The following is an 8,049-nucleotide window of genomic DNA, read 5'->3' as shown; positions in this document are numbered from 1 at the left end:
AAACACACACACGCACACACACACACACACACACACACACACACACACACCAAAACCCTAGAGAACATCCTATATAATAAAAGGCTAATATGCAAATTGATCAACCAGCAGAACGACCAGTTGCTATGATGTGCATTGACCACCAGGGGGCAGACACTCAATGCAGGAGCTTCCCCTTGGTGGTCAGTGCGCTCACATGGGGAGAGCCGCTCAGCCAGAAGCCAGACTCATGGCTGGTGAGCGCAGCTGCCACAGCGAAAGCCTCTCCCGACTCTGCATCAGCACTAAGTGGCAGCAGCAGGCTCAGCAAGCCAGAATGAGCGCAAGCAGCGTGGCGCCAGGCCCCAATTCAGGCTCCTCCCTGGCCGCCTGCCACTTGGCACACTGCTACATCCTCAGGGAATGTGCAGTTGCCTGCTTAGGCCCAATCCTGGTGGCGTTCTCTGTAGAAGGCAGTCAATCTGAACAACTCAGTGACTCAGGGAAGCACAGGGAACTCAGGGTGAACCTCCCTACATGCTTCACTCACCTACCCGATGGTGTTCACAGAACAGACCATGGTGGCCCAGCTCATGTATGTGCAGTAGCTGCTGAAGCTCAAGCAGCAGGCTATGCAGCAGCAGAAAGCCATCCAGCCACAAGCTACCAGTCAGACATCCCCGGAGGAGTCCCAGACTGCGAGAGGGCGCAGGCCGGGCTGAGGGACCTCCCTCCCCCACCCCCTCAAATGCATGAATTTCATGCACCAGGCCTCTAGTTATGAATAAAGTGCCATGAAAAGTCATATACAAGTTTTTTAAAGCATATGTGTTTTCAGTTCTTTGGGCATGTACTTAAGAATGGAATTGCTGGGCCATATAGTAATTCTATGCTTAACCTTTTGAATAACTGGCAAAATGTTGACCACAGAGGCTGCACCATTTCACATTCCCACCAGCAATATATGAGGGTTCCAATTTCTTTACATCTTCACTTGGCATTTTTTTTTTTTAACTCTAGGCATGTTATGGGTGTGAAGGAGTATCTCATTTTGGTATTGATTAGCATTTCCGTAATGACTGATGCCCTTGAGCACATTTTTGTGTGTTTATTGGCCATTTGTATATTACTTTGGAGAAGTACCTATTTAGATCGTTTGGCCATTTTTAAATTGTGGATTGTTTGTCTTTTTATTGTTGATTTGTAAGAGTTCTTAATATTTTTTTTACTAATCCCTTAATAATCTGCTATTATTTGCAAATATTTTCTCTCCATCTGTGAGTTGTCTTTCCACTTTCTTGATAGTGTCTTATGAAGCACAAAAGGTTTTAATCTTGATGATTCCAGTTTATTTACTTGTTCTTTTGTTGCTTATGCTTAGGTGTCACATTTAAGATAACATTGCCTAATCTAGTGATGGTGAACCTATGACACGCGTGTCAGAGGTGATACGTGAACTCATTTTTTTGGTTGATTTTTCTTTGTTAAATGGCATTTAAATATATAAAATAAATATCAAAAATATGTCTTTGTTTTACTATGGTTGCAAATATCAAAAAATTTCTATATGTGACACGGCACCAGAGTTAAGTTAGGGTTTTTCAAAATGCTGACACGCCGAGCTCAAAAGGTTCGCCATCACTGGCCTAATTTTAGGTCACAAAGATTCACATCTGTGTTTTATTTTAAGGGTTTTATAGTTTTAGCTCTTACATTTAGTTATTTGATACATTGAGTTAAAAATTTTTTTGGTTAATACTTACCTGAGGATATTTTCCCATTGGTTTTTAGAGAGAGTAGAAGGGAGGGGAAGAGACAAAGAGAGAGAAACAATGATGTGAGAGAGATACATCAAGTGGTTGCCTCCCGCACTAGGGCTGGGGATCGAGCCTTGCAACCGAGGTACGTGCCCTTGACCAGAATTGAACCAGGGACTCTTCAGTGCGAGGGCCGATGCTCTATCCACCGAGTTAAACCGGCTAGGGTGAGTTAATTTTTATATATTATGTAAAGGAGGAGTTTTACTTTATTATTCATGTGGCTATCCAGTTGTCTTAGCACTTATGTTGAAAAGGCCATTTGTTCATTGAACGGTCTTAGCACCTGTGCTGAAAATCAGTTGACCATAAATATGGGATTATTTCTGGACTCTCAATTTTATTCTGTTGATCTCTGTATCTGTCTTTATAACAGAACCATGCAGTCTTGATTAATGGAGCTTTGTGTTAAGTTTTAAAATTGGGAAGTCTGAGTCCTCTAATTTTGTTTTTATTTAAGATTGTTTTGGCTGTTCCTGGTTACATGAATTTTCATATAATTTTTAGGATTAGCTTTGCCAATTTATGTATGAAAGGGATTTTTTATAGGGATTGCACTGAATGTGTAGACCAATTTGGGAGTATTGCATTTTAACAGTATTAAGTCTTCAAATCCATGAGCATGGGATTTATTAGCTGTTCCTGAGAATTTTCTATGAGCTGTATAAGATTATGTTATCTGCATATATTGGTAATTATACTTCTTCCTTTTTAATGTGGATACCTGTTATTTCTATTCCCCGCCCCCCCCTTTTAAATGCTCACCTGAGGATGTTTCTCATTGATTTGAGAGAGAGAGAAGCATCAATGTGAGAGAGCCATCGATTGGCTACCCCCTGCGTGGCCCCAACCAGGGATCAAACCCACAACCTAGGTATGTGCTCTGACTGGTAATCGAATCCACAACCCTTTGGTGTACAGGACAATGCTTCAATTAACTGAGACACCCAGCCAGGGCTGTTATTTCTATTTCTTGTGTAATTGCTATTCTCATGACCTCTAGTATAATGTTCAATTGTCTGGCAAGGGTGGACATCCTTGTCTTGTTCCTGATCTTAGATGGATAAGTTTTCAGTCTTTCATCATTAAGTATGTTGTTAGCTATGGGTTTTTGTTAGGTTCAGGAAGTTCCCTTCAATTTTTTTTATTGAGTGTTTTTCTCTTATTAAAGGGTCTTTTTGTGGTCAGAATCTTTTTCTGCGTCTATTGAGATGGCAATATGGTTTTATCTTTTATTTTATTAACTAGAGTCCCTATGCACAAAATTCGTGCAAAGTACTCTGACTCACGGCCCCGTGGCCCCACCCCCCACCCACTGATCATTCCAGAAGGTTGTTCCAGAAGGACCAGTCTAATTAGCATATTAGTTCTTTATTATATAGGATGTCCTGCATTACTTTGACTGGTTTTTGTATGTTGAACTAACCTTGCATTTCTTGAATAAATCCTAGATGGTCATGTTGGATAATCCTTTTTATATATTGTTGGATTCACTTTGTTAGTGTTTTGTTGAGGATTTTTACATCTGTATGCTTAAGACATATTAATTGGCCTATAGTTTTTTTTGTGTGTGATATCTTTGTCTGGTTTTGATATTAGGGTAATACTGGCCTTAGAATGAATAGGGAAGTATACTTTTTTATTCTTTTCAATTTTTTGGTAGAGTCTGCGAAGGATTGTGTTAATTCTTTAAATGCTTGGTAAAATTCACTAGTGAAGCCATCTAGTCTTGGACTTTTTCTTGTGGGAAGATTTTCATTTATTAACATAATATCTTTGTTTATTTTAGGTATATGCAATATTTTTACTTCTTGTTGGCTAAATTTTGAGTTAGTATTTTCCTAGGAATTAATCCTTTTCACCTAGTTATCTAATTTTTTGGCAAACAATTGTTCATAGTATTTATTTGTAATCCTTTTTATTTTTGTAAGGGTGGTAGTTTCATTTCTGATTTTAGTAATTTAATTTAAGTCTCCTCTCTCTTTTTCTTGTTCAATCTAATAAAGATTTGTTACAAGAACCGTCTTTTGGTTTCATTGTTTTTTATCTATTGTTTTCTATTCTGTTTCATTTACTTTTGCTCTAATATTTATTTCTTCCTTCTGCTTGCTTTGGGTTTAGTTTGCTCTTCTCTGATTTCTTAAGGTGGAAGGTTACGTTATTAATTTGAGATATTTCTTCCTGTTTAATATTGGTGTTCACTGGTATAAGTTTTTCTAATTACTGCTTTTGCTGCCTCTCGTAAGTTTTGGTATGTTATGTTTTCATTTTCAGTTGTCTAAAAATATTTCCTAATTTTCCTTGTGGTTTCTTGGCTGTTTCGAATTGTTTGATTTTCACAAACTTGTGAATTTCTTATGTTTCTGTATTGTCTTCAGTTTCTTACCCTTGCTGTCATAGAACATACCTTGTATGATTTCAGTTCTTTTAAATTTTGAGACTAGACTTGTTCTTCTGGCTTTACAGTCAATCACTCCTGGAGAATGTTCTATGTGTGATTTAAAATAATGCATTTTCTATTTTATAAATTGTTTTATAGGGTTGATAAAGTTTTCTATTTTCTTTGCAATCTTTTGTCTTGTTATTTAATCCTGTACAGAAAATTGTATATTGAAATCTCCAGCTGTTATTGTTTAATTTGTCTAATTCCCCCTTCATTTTTGTTAATTTTTTGTTTCATGCATTTTGGGGCTGAGCTGTTAGATACATATGTATATAATTGTTACATATTGTCTTTAATAAAAAATTTTGTTTTTAAGGCCATTTTGTCCGATCTAAGTACTAGTATAGCCAATAGAGCTCTCTTTTGATTACTCTTTACATGGTATATGTTTTTTTTATCCTTTCACTTTCAGTCTATCTATGTCTTTGAATTTAAAAGTGTCTCTTGCATATTGCATATAATTGGATCATGTTTTTAAAAAAATCTAACACAATATCTGCCTTTAAATTGGGATGCTTAATCCATTTACATTTACTGAAATTCTAATAAGGTGGGATTTATTCCTGCCATTTTGCTATTTGGTTTCTTTGTCAATTTTTAAAAAAAATTTCTATTCTTCATTACTGCCTTATTTTGTGTTAAATAGTTTCTAGTGTGCATTTTAAATTCCCTAGTCATTTATTTTATTATTTTTTTCTTATTTTCTCAAGTTTGCATGGGGCTTCTTACTATTAACAACTTATAACAATTTAGTTTGGATTCCTACCAATTTAATTTCAATAATATATAAAAACTTTGCTTCTGTACATCTTGATTTTCTCCCTGTCCCTTGTGCTCTTATTGTCTTACAAAGTACATCTTTATATATTCTGTGCACATCAACTCAGATTTATAAATATTGTCTCTTGCAGTTATTTCAGGTAGGATAAAATAGTTACAAACAAACATTACACTTATATTATCTTTTAAATTACTTCTATACTTACCTTTACTGGTGCTCTATTTATTCACCTGGATTCGAGGTACTAGCTAGCATTCTTTCATTTTAGCCTATAGGCATCATTTTAGTATTTCCTGTGGGGCAAGTTTTCTTGTAACATAGTCTGTCAGTTTTTGTTATCTGAAAATGTCTTAATTTCTCCTTTGCTTTTTCCTCCTCTCCTTTGCTCTTGAAGGATAATTTTGCTGGATGTAGAAATCTTGATAGTCTTTTTCTTTTATAATTTTTATCTCTTCAAATATTTGTTGTATCCCTTTCTCTTCTCCTGAGAGTTTCTTTATGCATGGTATGCATAATGGTATGCTTGATGGTGTCTCACGGGTCTATGAGGCTCTGTTCTTTTTCTCTTTTATAAGGAAGACTTTATTCATGGGGAGTATTATAATGGAGTTTTGTAGATGGGGAGAGAGAGTAGGCTCAACTGATGCTCTGTTCATTTTTCTTCCTACTTTTTAATTTCTGTTCCTTAGACTGGAAAATTTCAGTTGACCTATCTTCAAGTTCACAAATTCTTTCTTGTCTGCTCAAATATGCTTTTTAATTCCCTTAATGGATCTGTCATTTCAGTTACTGAACTTTTTAGCTCCAGGATTTTTATTTGGGTTCTTTTTATAATTTCTATCTCTATGAATAGTCTCTATTTGGTGAGAAATAAAAGTCATATTTTCCTTTAATCCCTTTGACATGGTTTCCTTTAGTCCTTTGAACATATTTAATATAGGTTATATATAGTCTTTGTCTTATAAGTCCACTAGAGGCCCATTGCAGGAGGATTCCTGCAAGAATAGGGCTTCGCTCCTGTCTCTGTGGCTCCTACCCCACCCATCTCAGCGGCTCCTACCCCCCCCTTCTCTGCTGATCCTACCCCGCCCATCTCCGCTACCTTGGCTCCGTTGCTTGGCTTCCTTCTACAGTGTTCAGTCTTCACTCCCAGGTTGTATATGCAAATTAGCCGCCATATTTGTTGGCAGTTAATTTGCATATCACGCTGATTAGCCAATGGGAGGCGGAGCGAAGGTATGGTCAATTACTATGTTTGTCTATTATTAGATAGGCCTAGAGGCCCAGTGCACAAAATTTGTGCACTGGGGGAAGGGCATTCTGGGAGCCCTCATAGGATGTCCGACTGCTGGCTTAGGGGAGTGGGCCTAAGCCAGCAATTGGACATCCCTCTTGCAGTCCAGGACCCCTTGCTCCTTACTGCCCGCCTGATCACTGCTCCTTGCTGCTCAGCTCACTGCTCCTTAGTGCTTCCATGGGGGCGGGAAAGGCTCCTGCCACTGCCGCTGCACTCGCCAGCTGTGAGCCCGGCTTCTGACTGAGTGGCGCTACTCCCGTGGGAGCTCACTGACCACCAAGGGGCAGCTCCTGTGTTGAGCATCTGCCCCCCAGTGTCAGTGTGTATCATAGCGACCAGTCATTCTGGTCATTCTGTTGTAAAGGTCACTTAGGCTTTTATTATATAGATTATTAGAGCTTCCTCAGGGAAACTTTTTATTGCTTGCTTTTTTTCTGTGTATGGGTCATACTCTTATTTTTTGTGTGTCTCATAATAATTTGTTGAAAAAATTTAAATAATATAGTGGTAACTCTGAAAATCCAATTCTTCTCTCCCCTTGAATTTTGTGTGCTGCTGCTTGTTGTAGTAGTTTTTGTTTAGTTACTTTCCTGAACTAACTCTTTAAAGTTTGCATTCTTTGTCATGTATTTCCACTGAAGTCTCTGATTGACTAGCTTAGTGGTCAGTTAATGATTGGACAGAGATTTCCTTAAATACCAGGAATCAATAAATCTAGTGTTTCCCAAGGGGGCTCTGTGTGTATATTGGGGCATACCTCAACATTTAATCAGGTAGTTTACAACTCTGCCTTTGTCTTCACTTCCTGTCTGTGCAGAGTCTCAAAGTCAGGCTAGTGTGGATGATTATAGCCATCTTGGGTCTTCCCTGGGCATTCATACATCCTTGGATATGTATACATCTCTGCATATACATACAGCCTTCTGGATTTCCAGGAATATATTGGAGCTTTTCAAATCCCCTGTAGACATCTCATTCCCCATCTTTTCCTTTTAAGCTTTTGGGTTAATGTATTACATTGTTGTCCACCCTCTCAGGTAGTTTAAAAATTAAACAATTGCTTCTGATTGTTTTGACATATACCTCTGAGGAAAATGCTTTTTGGCACTGGGCAAGCTCTGACTCAGGTCATATAAAAACAGTCTTGAAAGTGGAACCCATTATCCATGTCAAAAAATGACAGTTCTCTGGGCATAGGCTTTGCAGGGGTTCCAATCCTATTCTGCCCCCTACTGTGGCTGCCATACTACTAGGTTTCACTATGATTGCAGGCTTTGGTTTTTAAGACTACTATAGAGTTGAGGTGGCACTCGGGGGGAATGTCAGTAGAGCAAGTTAAAACACCACAGGTTGTTCTTCTTACGGAGCTGCAACCATTTTTATTTAACAAATGCTCCCTAGATTGCTGCAAGCCTTTGGTTAAATTCCCATATTTCTGAAAAAGTTGTGTCTGACAATTTTTGCTATATTTTTCATTGCTTTTATGGAAGGGAGAATTTTTGGAAGTTGTTTATTTGCTATTTTCACTGACATTAGCCTCTTACCTTTATTTTTAAAGTATTTTTCCCACATATTGAATTTTATGTCGGCATTATTTTCTTTCAGCACACAGCAGATACCTTTCCACAGTGTTTGGCTTTTATTTTTCATGTTCAGAAGTCAGTAGTCAATGTATCTGCTGTTCCTTTGGAGGTAATCTGTGTGTTTCCTATTGCTTTTAAAAGATGTTCTC

The sequence above is a fragment of the Myotis davidii genome, unplaced genomic scaffold, assembly GCF_000327345.1.
Source record: "Myotis davidii unplaced genomic scaffold, ASM32734v1 scaffold175, whole genome shotgun sequence".
Classification (NCBI taxonomy): Eukaryota; Metazoa; Chordata; class Mammalia; order Chiroptera; family Vespertilionidae; genus Myotis; species Myotis davidii.
This window is presented reverse-complemented; position numbering follows the sequence as displayed.